The 17359-nt window shown below is 38.7% G+C and overlaps 1 protein-coding gene across 1 annotated transcript in view; it reads left to right on the plus strand.

The window, feature by feature from the left end:
• BICC1 (BicC family RNA binding protein 1) overlaps positions 1-17359 on the plus strand; it is a 301301-nt gene that overhangs the window by 198601 nt on the left and 85341 nt on the right. The window lies entirely within an intron of this gene.

Raw genomic sequence — 17359 nt, forward strand, 5'->3', positions numbered from 1 at the left:
AGTAAAAAACATATGCCAGACTTCTCAGTTACGGTGTTATCATGCTAGTTTTAGTGCAGGCTCCTGATGTGTGCTTCTGTTTCCATGGCTACCTGCTAGGCAGCAGAATCCTCCCAGGCTGCTAGGCTCTAGCCTCAGAATTTTTCATGGAAAGGAAATTCAAGACTTTTTAAAGAGTGAGGTCAATACCTTTTTTTTTTTAGGCAGATGGGTTATGCATGTTTAAAAAATAAAAATGGTTACTACAGTTTTGATTTCCAAGTTATAAGTGAAGCCAGATTGAAGGCAGTGTTTTAGGGAGTTTGAAATTCTGGCATTTAAATGGTTTCTCTGGGATGGTCCCCATGACAACAAAACTCAGTGCAGGTATTGAGTATCATCTTTGCTGTGAAACAGTCATGCTACAAAAATGCCTTTCTTCCTTAATGCTACTCTAATAAACTAAGGCAGAAGAATTTAGCTTATTCAAGGTGTTACATGGACGAATATTTCAAATCACTTTTAAGAGCTTAATCAAATTGCAATTATAAGCGGACAGTTAAAAAACTGAGTGATGATATGATATATCGTATTCTTAAATTGATGTTTTGTTCACCAAAAAACAAGGAAATACTTCAGTTGCCAATGGAAAAAAATAATACTGTTTTATGATAGAAAAATTTAAATTTCTTAAGCACAGCTGAAGATTGCTGTTTTAATATTGCTTATTTTGTAGTGTAATAAGTAAACTCAGTATTTTGGCATACACCCTCTCCCCCCAATTTTTCTGCCAAAGAAAAATTTCATTTTCAAACTAACACTTTATAGAACCATACATTTGTTAAGGATGTAATTCTAAAAAAAGTTTCAGTGTTTTAGTTCAATGGCCATTGTAATATGTACTTTTTAAAGTTATATAAAGGGGGCACCTGGGTGGCTCATTCGTTAGGCATCTGCCTTCGGCTCAGGTCCTGATCCCAGGGTCCTGGGATCGAGCCCCACAGGGACTCCCTACTCAGTGGGGAGGCTGCTTCTCCCTCTCCCACTCCCCTCGCTTGTGTTCCCTCTCTCGCTGTGTCTGTCAAATAAATAAAATCTTTAAAAAAAAATTTATATAAAGGACTAAACTGGTACTGAGGTATAATGAAGGAGGTGCCATCTAAGGAATAAGCTGTTATTTATTAACCAGTATTGCTTGAATTTTAATGGGATCTTTTTTTCTAAAACTGAGAATTATTTTTCTTGTATTTGTTTGTTGTTAAATTTTCTATTTTATTTAATTGGCCATTGAGAAAAAGGCATAAAATCTTCAATTCTGTGATGAACTTTTTCTGATTTGACATCTTTATCCTTATCTTGAGTAAGAAATCATTTGCTGATAAGTCTCCCTTGTTAAATCCAGATGTCTCTGTCTGGTGTTCAATACAGTATCCACTTTTGGACCATGCCTCAAGAAGAAGAATAGATGCAGGAAGTCATGGCAAAGACATTGGGGGGTGGGGTGGGTTAAAGACACTTGAAGGTGGGCGCCTGGGTGGCTCAGTCGGTTAAGCGACTGCCTTCGGCTCAGGTCATGATCCCAGGGTCCTGGGATCGAGTCCCGCATCGGGCTCCCTGCTCTGCGTGGAGCCTGCTTCTCCCTCTCCCACTCCCCCTGCTTGTGTTCCCTCTCTCGCTGTGTCTCTCCCTGTCAAATAAATAAATAAAATCTTAAAAAAAAAAAAAAGACACTTGAAGGTGAGCAGGGCTAACTTTATAGGAACTGAACGATGGAACAGAAGTTAATTATACTAAGTGGATAGGATTGATGGTCTGGAAGAAATTAGATTGAATAGTCTTGAGAGATCTTACAAGAGTTTTTTTTTTTTTTAATCTATTTTTACAGTTTCATTCAGGCTTTAAATTAGATTTTCTCTTGTCCTCTCTTATGATACTATTCTGCTACATCCATATTCCTGATTAGATGTTATAACAAACCACTTCATCTCCTTTGACCACATGCTATCTCTAATCTTTCAATGACTCTCCACATTCACATTTTAACCAGAGGATATGGTTGTCCTTAAGGTGTTCTCTGCAGCATTGTATCTTTCGTAGTGGAAAGTATTGGCTAAGGGTGTGGGTACTGGAACCTGACTACTTGAGTTTGAATCCTAGTTCTGCCACCTATTAGCTCTGTGACCTTGGACAAGTTGTTAGCTTCTCTTGTTACAGTGTCTTCATCTGTGAAATGGAAAGAATAATGGTACCTGCTTCATAGTATTATATGAGAATTAATATTATCAGAAATGTCTATGGGGCGCCTGGATGGCTCAGTTGGTTGAATGTCCGACTCTTAATTTCAGCTCAGGTGATGATCTCAGGGTTGTGGGATCGAGCCGCATGTCAGGCTCTGCGCTCAGTGGGGAGTCTGCTTGGGATTCTCTCTCTCCCTCTCCCCCTCCTTCCCACACATGTGTGCACGTGCTCTCTCTCTCAAATTAATAAATAAATCTTAAAAAATATATCTACTGTGTTTTCTATTGTTGCTCTAACAAATTACCATAAGTTTATTGGCTTAAAACAACACAGATTTACTATCTTACGGTTTTGTAGGTCAGAATCCCAACACAGGTCTCACTCACTAAAATCAAGATATCAGGACTATGTTCCCTTCAGAAGGCTCAAGGGGAAAATTTATTTTCTTGCCTTTTCCAGCTCCCACAAGCCACCTACATTCCTTGGCTTATGGCCCCATTTCTTCATTCTCTAAACCTTCTTTTCTGTAGTCACATCTCTTTCTGACTTTACTCTTCTGCCTCCCTCTTCTACTTTTAAGGACCCTTGTGGTTAGAGTGAGCCCACTTAAGAATAATCCAGGATAATTTCCCTATTTGAAGATCAGCTGACTAGCAACCTTAATTCCTTCTGCAACCTTAAATATCCTTTGCCTTGTAACCTAACATATTCACATATTCACTAGGAAGTAAGGATGTGGAAGTCTTTGGAGGGGCCATTATTCTGTCCCTTTTCCCTTTTAACCTCTTCTATCCTAGTGTTGTAGGGTAGATATTTGTATTTTCCCATACTTCTATTTTGGAGCAGATGTGTTACCACAGGCAGATGAGAGGGGCCCGAGAGAGGGAGAAGTGGGAAGAATTATGTGCTGATGCTAGTTTTTGCAGCCACAGACACTGGAGATCATTCCTTTGTCATGTTTTTATAGCCGTCCAAATTGGCCTCCACTTTCATCAGTGCCTCTGAAGGTTTGCTAACAGTTAAGATATGGACAACATTTAATCTGTTTATCTGTGAGAGGTCATTTTCCTACTGAAACTTATTTTTCTTTTATATCTATAAAATTTGAACTAATACATCAAATATTATGATTTAGAGTGGGCAAAGACTCAAACTATGAAATAAAATATGTTAGCAGTTGTGAGGTGCCTCACAGGTTACAAATGTTTTTATAAAAATTATTTTATGGAGCCTGTCAACAGTTTGAGAAGTGAACAGCTCAAATCTTTTAGATAACAGTCATTTCCAGAGATTGCTTGCAGGTTTCTTCTGCCAAAGAGGACAGGGAGAAGAAAACACCTACCTCTCCCTTAATTAGAATTTGGCAGAAGTATGATTACTAGGAAGGGGGAAAATGAATGAGTAAATGAGTTCCCAGTTTTGTAGCCAAAGAAACTAAGGGAGAAACGTGATGGCTGCCCATTGGTAGTGGCTGTGTTTCTATCTCAGCCTGGTTCTGTTTGTCCCTTGGTGTGAATCAGTTTGCAAGGACATGTTGGGGGAGAGAGGCATTCCTTTCCTTATATAAAGTGGGCCATGAATATATTAAGCCATTGTTTTCTAGTGCAGTGTACATCTACCAGCATGCTCAATGATTGCATTTAATAAAAAGGGGGTAGAGAGAGAAATCTGTTCTGAGTTCATAAAACTCCTAAAGAAAAAATTTAAAGTCAGTTGTTATGTCAACAGCAGGGAAATAATTCATTCTCTCTTGGAGAAGTGAATGCCAATAACAATAGCTGTGATTCTGGCAATGGAATAGTGCTTGAGAGGGTCACTTTCCACTCTTGGCTCTCTCCTTTCCCTCCGTTTCCAAAGGACATTCTCCCCAACAACAGAACCACGTGATTTATCCTTGCTCATGTCAGCTGTGGAGGTTCATGGGACCACACAGTGTGGTTGGAGGGCCAGGTCTGTCTTCCTGTGGCTATAATCACAAAGGAAGTATTCTTTTTTAAAAAGAAAAATATAAAGTGATATATCTGTTTGTTATTAAAACCCTTTTCTATGCTATGGAGAAGATTAACTTTAACCTTGGGGTGCCAGAGTAAACTTGGATTTAATAAACTATGGCCATTTTACTACTATCTTCATTGCCCTTGAATTGTTAGGTCAGTAAAATGAAGAAGGCAGCCTTTCCGTAATGTCCTCTTGGATTATATCTCTGTAAAAAAAATAAAAAGATACAGGAATGAACTTTGTATTGACCAATTTAAAGAAAATAAGTAAGCACATAAGTAATTGATGTAAGAAGTAAGTCTCTACAACTTCTTTTCATTTTCTTAGGGCGTATGGTATAAATTTTAAATAAACATGTGCTCTCTCTAAAAATAGGTATTGAAAGTTGCTTATAGCCTTTTGTTTGTATCTGTCAACTTAATTAGATTTTAAAATGTAAAACTAGTAATAGTTGTTACTTCTGTTGCTTTGATCAGGATCAGCAAACCGCATTCCATAGGTCCAGTCTGGCCCACTGCCTGTTTTTTTAAATAAAATTTTATTGGAATACAGCCACATCCATCGTTTACATATTATCTATGGTTGTTTTCATGCTATAGAGGCAGAGTTGAGTAGTGGAAATAGAATCCTGCAAAGCCTAAGATATTTACTATCTGGCTTTACACACACACACACACACACACACACACACACTGTCAACTATTAGACAGGAAAGGTACATCACACCATACTGGGTGATGTGGGTTTAAAAATTCTTTAAGCCTGAGTCTCTAATAACTTACGGTATAGTTGGAGAAAAGATATCTTAGAGTTTAAGTGATAGTACAAGTCAAATTTAATTTATTCATTGACTCAAATTAAGTGGCTTCTGAATGCCTCCTGTGTGCCAGACAATGTTCTAAGCATTTGAGGATATGAAGTAAACAAGTCAAAATTTCTGTCCTCATAGAGCTTATAGCCTAGAGAAGCAGGCAAATAATAAAGAGATGAGCATATATAGTAGAATGCCTGGTATGTGCTATTTTATATACAGAGGGATTCACACTACTGGTGTTGTCTTTAGCAATAAATTGATTTTCCTAAATACCTTCATCTCCAATGAGATTCAGATTTTTTAAAAAGGGAGCAAAGGGACGTACCTGGGTGGCTCAGTGGTTAAGCATCTGCCTTCAGCTCAGGTCATGATCCCAGGGTCCTGGGATCGAGCCCCGCATTGGGCTCCCTGCTCCGGGAAGCTTGCTTCTCCCTCTCCCACTCCCCCTGCTTGTGTTCCCTCTCTCGCTGTGTCTCTCTCTGTCAAATAAATAAATAAAATCTTAAAAAAAAAAGAAAAAGAAAAGGGAGCAAAGGGAGAATGAAAATAGTTCAAGCCAATAATTCTTTCTCTGAGCTTTCACACATGGCTCAAAATTACACTTTGATATAGAGTGGCAAATAATATATATTATGTTCTGCTATGATAGAAGAATATTTAATTGGGCAACGGGAAACCTATGTCTCTTTGTGGCTGAATGGCCTTGTAAAAATTCTTAAATTTTCTGCAGTATGTCAGGGGTTATTCTCTATCAGTGCTTCTCAAATTTGAGTGTGCATTAGAATCACCTGGAGGATTTCTTAAAACACAAATTCCTACCCCACCCGCTGAGTTTCTGATTCAGTACATCTGGGTGGGACCTGAGAATTTTCATTTCTAACAAGTTCTCATGAGGTCAGTTCTGCTGCTGGCCTGGGACATACTTAGAGAACCACTGACCTACATGATTCTAGTTCCTACTAGTTCCTCCATTATTCTTAAACTCCTTGAAAATGCTTTATAGCTCTTTGAATTAGACTAGGAAGATCCCACTAAGAAATAGTTTGGCAAAATGACTACTTAATATTCAGGGCTGTTTACTGAAGAAGAGCTTCCAAAGAAAGAATTTTTAAACACTTGATCACATGGATTGTACCCACTTAATGGGTTTTATATGGTTTCTTTGGAATTATTATGCTAAATCCAAGGGTGGAGGCCATGAATGCTCATGATTTCTTCCTTTTCACGTCCCAAGTCCACAGTATGCAGGTATGCAGTAGGTGCTCAATACTGATTTAATTGACCTAAACTTAGAGAAGGACAGAATGCTTCTTAAGGTCATCTTCCTGATGGTTTTCTGTTAAATACCATTTTGAATTAAGCATTAATTCCACTGGTGGCCAAAACTCTAAAACTATTTATAACCTACTATTTCTCTATTTCTGCAAACTGTAGTAGTGTTGTTCTATTGAAATAAAAAAAAAAAAACAACCTTCATTGATACTGTTTGTCTCCTCCCTTGAGTCTAAATGTACAGCAAAACAAATAAGCAAGTACAAAACAATCAGTATAATAAGGTAGACAGAAATTCATCATGTTTTCCATTACATAAAATAACTTAGGCACTTCAGTGTAATTCAAGACATTTTTGTTAAATATGACTTTTATAGAGCATCCCCCAAAGCCCTAACATTATTTTTTAAAGTAAATATGCATTTCAACTTCTGTTCATAAAATACCTACTATGGGTCTAGAAAAATATGTAAGATAGACTTTCTACCATTAAGAGATTTCCACACCCTTAGTTGGACAAGGCAAGGATTGCAAACTCAAATGTCTGAAAAGCTGGGTACCTAGTACTTGAAAGTTTGGATTTTTGTGAGTTTTTAAAAAATGTTGCTCAAGTTAAAAATAAAACATGTTATGGACCAACAAAACTTATGTTCACCAGCTGAATTCCAACATTAGGCCTTCAGTTTATAATTTTCAAGTATGGATCAATACAGACAGTATTTGGAGTGTTAAACAGGGTGGAGGATTAGAACAAATTCAGATGTGAAGATTAGAAACAGTTGTTTAGATAAGTTGGTATTTGATATGGACTTCGAAGATAAATAAAGGTTCAGAATCTAGAACAGTGTTAGGGTAGTTGGTCCTAGCAAGACAGAGCGTGAGAAAATACTGAACGCAGGTAGATGGAGCAGATATTTAGGACATCACAAACAGTTTCTTTTAACAGCAGGACAGCAAGAATAGTAGCTAGTGAGAGAAAAGCCTATAAGTGTATTTGGAATTCTGTTGTGTGGGGCCATGATGGCTAGTGGGAAAGCTTTATATTTTGTTAGGCAACTTGAAACACCAGTCATGGACAAGTATTAGGTATCTGGATTATATTTATGCCCTATTTTCACTTAATCTACAGTGCCATTGAATGTTAGAAACATATAGCACTAAGAAAAAAACTACCATTTAAGCTATGACACAGTGCTTTATTATCATTTGGAATTATTTTAAACTTATAAGAGCTCTTTTAAATGTGTTTTGACACAAGAAATGTGAAAATATGAGCCTTCGGACCTTTGTGTCTTAGTTTATGTATGCACAGGCAGTGGAACTGTCGTGATTGCTATAGGACCAAGAGCTATTATAGCTGCCAATTTTAAGATGCATCACTCCTTCATTGGTGTTGAAATGTGCATCTTAGAACCAATAAAAATACAATAGGTGAAAAATTCTACATGCTGGATATTATGCTTCTGCCCATAAACTGGATTGAGTAGAAGATAGTTGAAGCTAAACTGCTAAATCATAACTACCATTACCATCCAACTGTTACCACTTGCAAGTGAAAAGTTTTGTTAAGACCTAAGTTCTAGAAATCCAAAGGGCACTGGCTTTTTAAATTTTTTTTTAAAGATTTATTTATTTTAGAGAGACAGATGGAGAGCATGAGTAGGGGGAGGGCAGAGGCAGAGGGAGAGAGGGAATCCACGAGCAGACTCCCCAATGAGTGCAGAGCCCGACTTGGGGCTCAATCCCAGGACCTTGAGATCATGACCTGAGCAAAAACCAGGAGTTGGATGCTTAACCGGCTGAGCCACCCAGACACCCCTAGGGCATCAGCTTTTTAATTGGAATCAGTCTTTACTCTTTTGAAGCCACAAATGTTTTCTTACATGAAGGATTCTCGTTGAACACAGCTAATTCGTGTTTCATGTTTGTGTTCTTCCTTGAAAAAGTCTTTTGCTTCCCCAATTTCTTTTTCCTCCCTCTCTCTCCAAAGAAATGTTGAGACTTTATGAAAAAGAAACACAGCCCTAGAGAATAAACTATTAATCGTAGGGCTGATTGAAGAGGTTTGAAATGGAAGATGCACGTGCCCAAATCAACAGCAGTGGCAGTATACAGGGTTGTGGTTTTCCCTAAACCATTCTTAATTCAGGAAGACCAGGAAGGGCCACAGGCTCCCAATGATTAAGGTTGTTCTTTTTCTCTATTAATTTTTTATCGCCATTCCTGTAACTTACCTGAAATCTCCTTTCTTATTTCTGTATTAGTAAAGTGATCGTGACATAAAATGGTTCAGTCACTGAAACATTGATCACAACCATTTCTTGCTGTCTCCACTGTGGTGGTTTTGACTGGTGTTGCCTAATGTGCTGTCAGCTTTACTGTTACTGGTAATATTTGTAATAAAAATACAGATATAAAGAAACTATGTCAACCATAGATTTCCTTAAAGTTTGACTAAGTCTTCCATTAATAATACCTGGGGTATATTTGTATTTCGGAAGTAACATGCCTAGTAGGAACTATTTCATCTTTTTCTCTGTGTGTGGGATGCGGTACTTATCAGTTAAGATGCAAAATATTTCATTATTAGAGCAAGCAGATCAGTACTGCTGTAGAATAATAATTCAAGGCCCAGGAAATAATATAGCCCAAAATATAGCTGGGGTTTACTGCTAGTCAGGCTGCATATTCTTATATTTTAATTTTCCTTTTTTGAACCATGAATATTTCAAATTTTGTTTCTAAGAAGCAACTGAGATTCAGTTTTATTTTAAATTGTCTGAAGGATTTATTCATTCACATGTAGGTTTGGACCCAAAAATCCACAGGCTCAATATTTTTAGGTGATCTAATTCATTTGGGAATTAAGAATGTACATGTAACATGCCTACAGGGTGCATTTATTTTTTTCCAGAAAATCAAGTAAAAAGAAGGTGTTAAAATGGAAACAAGCCACCCTTGCTCTAGTAACCTTCTCTGCAGTATACCTCAAAATAATTTAGCATGAGCAATTGAACTTTTTCAATTTTGCTTAGTTTTAGACATAGAATTGAATGTTGTGTGCATTTTTTCTTTTTATAGGTCTTTAAGGAGGGAAAATGGCAAAAACAAAAAACAATTTGGGACGCCTGGGTGGCTCAGTCGGTTAGGTGTCTGCCTTAGGCTTGGGTCATGATCCCGGGGTCCTGGGATCGAGTCCCGCATCGGGCTCCCTGCTTCGTGGGAAGCCTGCTTCTCCCTCTCCCACTCCCCCTGCTTGTGTTCCCTCTCTCGCTGTGTCTCTCTGTCAAATAAATAAATAAAATCTTAAAAAAAAAAAACAATTTGGTATATAGTTCTGAATCTAAGGCATTTCTCAACTGCACAAAAAAGTCTGAAAGAGCTTATCTGAGGCATGGGTGGGCCCACTGTATCGCATTTGGGCTATTGTGGAGTTGCTGTGTAAAACATATAAACCAAAGTTTTTGTTATCAGCATTGTAGTATTGTTGGCATTTGCAGTGTATGATATGTAATTTTCTGGTATCAGGTGTGCCCAGGGACAGAGTTTGAATATCTGCTTGCAAAAGATCTCAGTAGATAGATAGGAGGGCCTGATTCTGTCACACAAGTACGAGATCCAGACCTTCCTCTGCATCTTCCTGTCCTTCCAAAGCTAGTCCCACCTGGAATGCCAGCAGACCCTGGGTTAGCAGCAGTTGAATCAGGCCTCAGCAAGGGGTGATGAAGGGACAGGTTGCCTCTAATGCCCCGGATCTTGTTTGACTGCTAGATCACTCTCTCGTGTCTCTTCCTCCGACAGTCAGATCCTCTCTTAAATATTTTATGGGCACTCTTGATTGTAGAATAAGTTTTGATTATTCTGCACATCTGTTCTGTATATTAGGGGACATTTCCAAAAACATAGCAGTAGGCACTGTCTTATTACCGTGAGTATGCGGCATTTACTTGGTCCTGCACTTCCACTCATGGCTGCAAAGAAAAGAAACGTTAGTCAGCGGTAGTTGCCAGATGCAGAGGTTACTTTTTTTTTTTTAAAGATTTTATTTATTTGACAGAGAGAGCACAAGCAGAGGGAGAGAGGGAAAAGCAGGCTCCCTGCTGAGCAAGGAGCCCGATGTGGGACTCGATCCCAGGATCCTGGGATCATGACCTGGGCCCAAGGCAGCCGATTAACTGACTGAGCCACCCAGGCGTCCCCAGAGGTTACTTTTTAATCACATCACGGGAGATTGGGAGGTCAGCAGCCCAGAGCTGGTCCCACTGATGTGAGATGTAGGTGGCCAGCATGACCCAGGTGCTTGCATTCTCTCTTTAATGTGCTGGTTTTCTTTATGCTTGTAATATGTGGTTGCAGGATGAGAGCTGCCAACTTGAAGCAGTCAGGAAGAAGTGGGGAGGGTGAAGGGCTGCATGGTGCCCCATCACTCCTTCCTCTCCTGATGGAAATTTAGCCTGCCTCTGCTGGTCTCCTACTAGCCTGATGGCTCAGTTTGTTGGGGTTGTTTTTTTCTATTTGCTTTACTTTTCATGTGTTGATCTTTGCTCTGTCTGCAGTGTGGTTTGTATACCATGTGAGTTCGGGATCCAACTTTATTTATGTAAAAGGAGGCAGTTTGCTCATTACCAATTTCTAGATGATCTTCTCCCAGTAATTTGTGATGCCATTTCTCTTGTTAACAAAGTTGGTACACACACACACTCTCACTCACTTTTCCGCCCTCCCTCATATTTTCTTGGAATATCTGTTCTTTTTGTGCCTTAGAGTTTGTAATATATCTTAGTATACGGTAGGCAAAGACCTTTTTTTCCTTTTCTGCCCTTGTCCATTCTTTTCATTCCATTTTCTATTCTGTCCTCGTTTTTTCTTTTCCTTATCTTTTCCTTTTTTCCTTCTCTTTCCTATCTTAACATTGATAGGGTGGTAGTAGATAGTTTCTTCACACTCACTATGCAATAGGGCTTAACTTTTGGGTTTCTCTTTCATTGATCACCAGTTTAAAAACCAATGGTGTTTTTAATTGGTGTATCAGATGTATAAGAAGCCTAGATTCAACAATAATGCCCTAACCACAGCAATATGAAGATCACAGCATACTGGCCACACTAGAAGCTTTTGGTTCGGGTTGGTTTTGCTTTATTGCCAGATGGTTAGTGCTCACCTGCAGCTGTAACACAGCTTGGTACAATGTGGCACTTTCTGCTCTTGTCTCCCCCCCCCCCCCCCCCGCCGGGGAAAAGTGGTGTGTTGGGAATTCAGAGTGAGTAGCTTTGAGCTGAAGAGTTTATTTTCTTTTATTCCAAGTAGAAAGTAACTTTTTTTGTTCAGGTGAATAGTACTTGAAAGACTGAATAAATCTAGTAAACTCCATCAACAAACTGGATAATCCTGAAGCCAAAAATGTGGGGGTCTGCAAAAACTGGTCACAGAGGATTAAAACACCTTTGGTCTCAATTGTTGGGGGAAAAAGGCCTGCAGCTGTTTTAAAGTGGGCATTTCCTCTTGGACAGAAGTCCAAAGTCTCTTGCACTTCTCATTTCTTCATAATTTGCCAAATTTGGCAACCTCTAGTTAGTTGATGTCCCACACTGCAGGGAGCAGAGGAATGTCTCATCTGTGTCTGGAGTGGCTGGCCCCCCCAGGGGAGCCCAGGGGTACCTCAGGCGTGGCTGGGAAATTTTCTTCCTGTAGTGGTCTTATTGTACTTGCTTTAAGGACAGACTTCGGAGTGTGTGTGTGTGTGTGTGTGCGCATGCACACGCACAGGAACTCCACACTCTACTTGAGCTCTTATTTCCAAGCTGAAATTGTTTACCTTCCAAATACTTGGAGAGAAAAAAAAAGAGGAAGCCGGAAAAGGGACTCCAAACGCGAAAATGTTTCTCTTTTAGCCGATCAAAATTGCAAATGGGTCCCCTACAGACCTGAGGTTTATTGCTTGCAATACCAGACGAATTACAGTATGTATTGCAGTCATTGTATCTTAGGTTACATCTGCTTTCTCTTAAAGTTCCTTGGTAAACCGAAACGATTGGTGAGTGGAAGCCTGACTCTGAAAATTTTGAAAAGCAACTGCATCCAGATCACAAGATTTTTCTTTGTTTTGTTTTCATGGAGGAGTTGTTCTGCGTTTGGTGACTGTTTTATTTAAACCAAGTACAAATGCAGGGAGTAGATAGACACCCTTATTTTAGCCTTACGAACTTTGGTTTGATTCCTTTTTCTTCTTTTTTTTTTACCCTTAACTGCCAGGCCACACATTTTTGTGTCTACCCTGCTTTCTTTCTCCAACTCTAATGTTTTGCTTTTGGTAGAAAGATGGAGCCTTTATCTTCAAACTGTACTCAGCCTTAAAGTTTCCACACACCAGGGTCCCAAAGTCGATGGGGCTGTTAAATTTAAAAACTGAAAAAAGCTGGTTCCTTGGTGGGCAGCTGAGACTCTTCATGTGATTTTGGTTTACATTTGGTTGGTTTTCACATTATAGTACATTTGGTGAATCATATCTTAGGGTCTGGCAACTCTTACCACTTTCTCTATGTTAGGGATTTTCCATCTGAGGTCTTGAGGAAAAATTGCAAAAAGTTTGTGGAAACCGCAAAATTCTAAATGGACAAATGAAGAAACACCTCAGGTTTGAAAGGGCGTTTTTAAATTACATTCCTGGATTATATATATATATATATGTTTGTTTTTTTCTTCTTCTTTTCTTTTTCTTTTTTTTTCCTTTTGGTGTATTAAGTGACATTCTGGAAGGTGATTTAAATTGGGTTTTGGGAAAATCTTTCCAGCAGTGGCTCTGAGTCTGGATTAGATTCCACAGTGAACAGTGGAAGCTTCTCTACACTGGCCGCACCTGCTCTTTTGAGCCACCCGAGAGATGCTGCTTGTAGATATTTTCCACTACTTGGTGATTAGTCACCCCTCAGCTCTGCTGTTTTCACCATGAGATAATTTCAGATTGCCCTTTTGTGCACACGAGCCCTCTGTGTCTGCTTTTGCCTATCTTTGCTTTATCATTTTCCTCCAGATTTGTTCCCCTCACATTTCTTTGTACCTTTGCCTCCGCCTATCCTTTGAACGTCACACTTCTGCCTGTTCCATTTTCACTTGGGTCTTGAAGTTTTGTGTATTTTCCTCTGAAAGACATTCCTTTTTTTCTTATGTGACCTATTCCGGTATCATCAAGATGGAGACCTTTTTTCTATTCCCTTTCATATCTTAGAAATCAGTAGCTTTTCTTACTTTAAGACCAGCTGGAAAGGCTGCTTTGTGCTTTTCCTAAGTAGACTGGATTGCCACTTATATGAGAAACCACAAGCATTCCTGTGTGGAATTAAATTCTCTATTTTGTGATTCTGTGTGTGTGGGTGGATGTGGGGGGCATGGTAATATTTAGAATCACTGGCCTTTGCCTCCCACAGGCTTTCCATTAATGTTTTGTTGATTTTAAACTATTCCTACATTTAGGACTAGTTTACTCAGTTCGCCTCTCGTTCCCTTTCTGGGAGGACACCCAGGGGACCTATTTGCTTGCTTCCTCTTGTTCTGGTCCCACCCCAGAGGTTTTCCATGTGATCACACCCCTTTGCGGTCTTCAGGACTCTTTAGCACCTATTAGCATTTTTTTGCCAGAATGTTCTCCACAGTAATTTTAATGGCAATTAAGTTAGCAGTTAATTCCTTTGTCAGGACAATTTTATATGTAAAATTATATTTGAACAGTTATTTCTGATTTAACATTTAAACAACATTGAGATGCCTTTAAAAATGGATCCATCTCACAAACATAAGAAAAATAACTTTCTAACCTTTGTACTGTGTTATGCAAACCATGCTGTCAAAACTTACACTGTCTGAAACTCAGGGACCTAATGGATTCAGATAACAGGATATCCTTTGCAGTTGGATTTCAGCAACATCATAGACTTTGATAGTGGGGAATGCTTATATTTGAAAGGTGCTAACATTAAAATTTCCAACTTATTTTCTTGCTGCTTTAATTTTTAATTGCTGTAGGGGCGCCTGGGTGGCTCAGTCGTTAAGCGTCTGCCTTTGGCTCAGGTCGTGCTCCCAGGGTCCTGGGATCGAGCCCCACATCGGGCTCCCTGCTCAGCGGGGAGCCTGCTTCTCCCTCTCCCACTCCCCCTGCTTGTGTTCCTGCTCTCGCTCTCTCTCTCTCTCTCTCTGTCAAATAAATAAAAAAAAATCTTTTAAAAAAATTTTAATTGCTGTTATAAGAAAACTCTTTTATTATGCATAGAAATAACTATGCCATGAAAATACACGATGTTGAACATAATTTATATGTATAATTAGATATATTACTTTTAGAATATATAAGGAGTACATATAATGAGCTCAATTCTGTGGCACTGGCACAAAATCAGCCTCCTTGTTGGATGTTAATACTACATGTATATTATGTTTTGTGGATTTATATTTGTTCATGAGTAAGTGGACATTTCTCCCTGGAGAAATATGGATTTCAATAAGTTCTTTGAAATCATAGCACATTTTCTATAGGAAGAATGTTTGACATCACCATTAAGTGTACTACGAATTCATCTGACCAGCTATTACATTGCTGTTTCTACTGGAAAATGTGCTCCTAATTGAGATGTGAGAGGTCAAAAGTACAATAAATAGTAAAAGTGCCTTGTGTGAGCATCATGTTACGCATTAAAGATGCAAAAGTAAATATCAGAGTGTCTATGCCAAAGAGTAGCTTATGATCAATAAGTGGATGTTATAGAGGATGTTTATATTCAGGGTCTCTGACTAGTGTTTCAGTTGCTTTGAAGCGGTCTTGTCTGTAAAGAGGAATTACAGACTTTTCTTAACTGTCTGTACCTGTGTAACTTCTGGCCCTAACAGAAGGGCTAGAACTTCATCCACATCAGTCATTCCAGGTATTCCGAGTTAAAGAATAAAGGACATGGGAGAACTGGGACCAAGATATGATTTTCATCAGTGATTATTTGTATGTTTAGGTTGCTTGTGAATAAGGTTTGTTAGAACAAGAGATGCTATAAATATCAGTATTTATATTGATAAATATAATGTCTGTCCTTAAGCCTGAAACCTCCCACTCAGATCAGGTGTGTGCATCTGGCCTTCTCTTTTTGCTATCATAGCAAAATGTCTGAAGTTCTTGGAGGTTGGCAACACTGAGAAGGTGCACTCCTAGCCCAGAAACTATACATAGCAAACAATATTAGAAATGGTGCTTGGAGGCGCCTGGGTGGCTCAGTTGGTTGAGCGGCTGCCTTCGGCTCGAGTCATGATCCTGGAGTCCCTGGATCGAGTCCCGCATCGGGCTCCCTGCTCGGCAGGGAGTCTGCTTCTCCCTCTCCCACTCCCCGTTTGTGTTCCCTCTCTTGCTGTGTCTTTCTCTGTCAAATAAATAAATAAAATCTTAAAAAAAAAAAAAAGAAATGGTGCTTGGTTTCTAAAATTATTGTGAAGAATACAAAATGTACTGACATGCATTTGCAGTATGTTTTCTCTACTATCTTAAAAAATCATATATCTAGTTTTTTAGTCACTCTGAATTATTAGGCCTTTGGGAACTACACCTAGGATGAGAGCCATCATGGAAATAATTTTTTTTGGGGGGGGTTCTGGGAAAAAACATTGTGTATTTCATACAACCATTTCACAAAAAACACCTATAGAATGTAACCTGTTCATAAGTCTGTGGTCCCCAAATGTGTGTTGAGTATATGTCACATGAACTCACAGATAGGAGCTGTCACTGTAGGGCTGAATGGTTGGTAGATGATTTCTAATGGCCAACCCCTCTACCAAAACCAACAGTTCTATTAATTCTACTGGAAAAAAAAAGGTATTTGTGGTGGATCCTGGTAGAGGCAATTATATTGCTACCATGAGTATGATATTCAGCAACAAAGCAATTCATGGCACATAGTTTGTCTAGTTTTTCTCCCCTCCCCTATTGGGGGTGTGACAAAAAAGAAGCCCATTATTTCTTCTTGTCCCCCACCTGGCAAAGACGAGGTTAGTTCTGATAACCAAACTGCTTAGTAGTTCCATTTGGATCCTATAGATCATTACCAAAAGTTGTCAAGTGTCAGAAATATTTTATCAGCCATTTCTTCTTGCCATTTGTAGGTCCAAGATAATGGAACAAATGACACTAGCTTCTTTTATGTCTTGTCAGAAATTTCTGTTGCTCTTCTGTAAATTATGATCAGAGAAAGGAAACTGAAATTAAAATAAAATTGAGCATTCATTCCAGTGATTTTTTTTTTTTAAAGCTGGCCACTTGGTAAAAGGCCGTTTTAGATTCCAAGGACAACAGCTTCAGTCATTAAAATATTTTAAGAACTGTAAACATATTTCAGTAAAAATGAAAAAAAAAATCTGTAAAACTAAAATCTTTGCAAACTTTTCTAGAGAAAGAACATCAGGCTAAATATCTGGAATGTAGACATTGTAAGCCTTTTGGTGGTACACTGGAAGAATTAATTGATATGAACAGCTTTGGGTACTTACCGTTCGTATTTATATAGCACCATAAGGCATTCTTCACTAAATTACAAATCAAAGTAGGGAAGAAATGAAAACTGCTTAAACTGTTCTTTTATTGTTAAGACAATACTTTCTGCTTAGTCTTTTTCTGTGGTGTAAAACAAACTCAGTGTTGACCTTCTGCTTTGTGAAACCTAAAAAAAGAATTATATTAAGAAGAAGGGCAAAGGAATGAGACAAATGGGTCACTTTTGGAGGGAGTTGTGGTCATTTGAAAAATGATGTAGTGTTAGCTGCTTTCCACAAACACGTTTAAGCAAACGTGTTCTTAGCTCTGTTTTTGGTTTTAATAATAAGTCCACTGTGAATTTGTATATTGTGGAAAGAGCGAATGTGTTAAAAGGAGCCTGGTTGTTGCCAGGTCTGAGAATAGGAATGGTTTTCTCGAGAAACCTTTATTCCATCAAGAGTGTTAAATTACTGTAAATTACATTCATGCAGCAGATTGCTGAGTCCCCAAATGACAATTTCTACTATTTCCCAGCTCCTTAGTGTATCTGTACC

This window comes from Neomonachus schauinslandi, chromosome 6 (assembly GCF_002201575.2).
Source record: "Neomonachus schauinslandi chromosome 6, ASM220157v2, whole genome shotgun sequence".
Taxonomy (NCBI): Eukaryota; Metazoa; Chordata; class Mammalia; order Carnivora; family Phocidae; genus Neomonachus; species Neomonachus schauinslandi.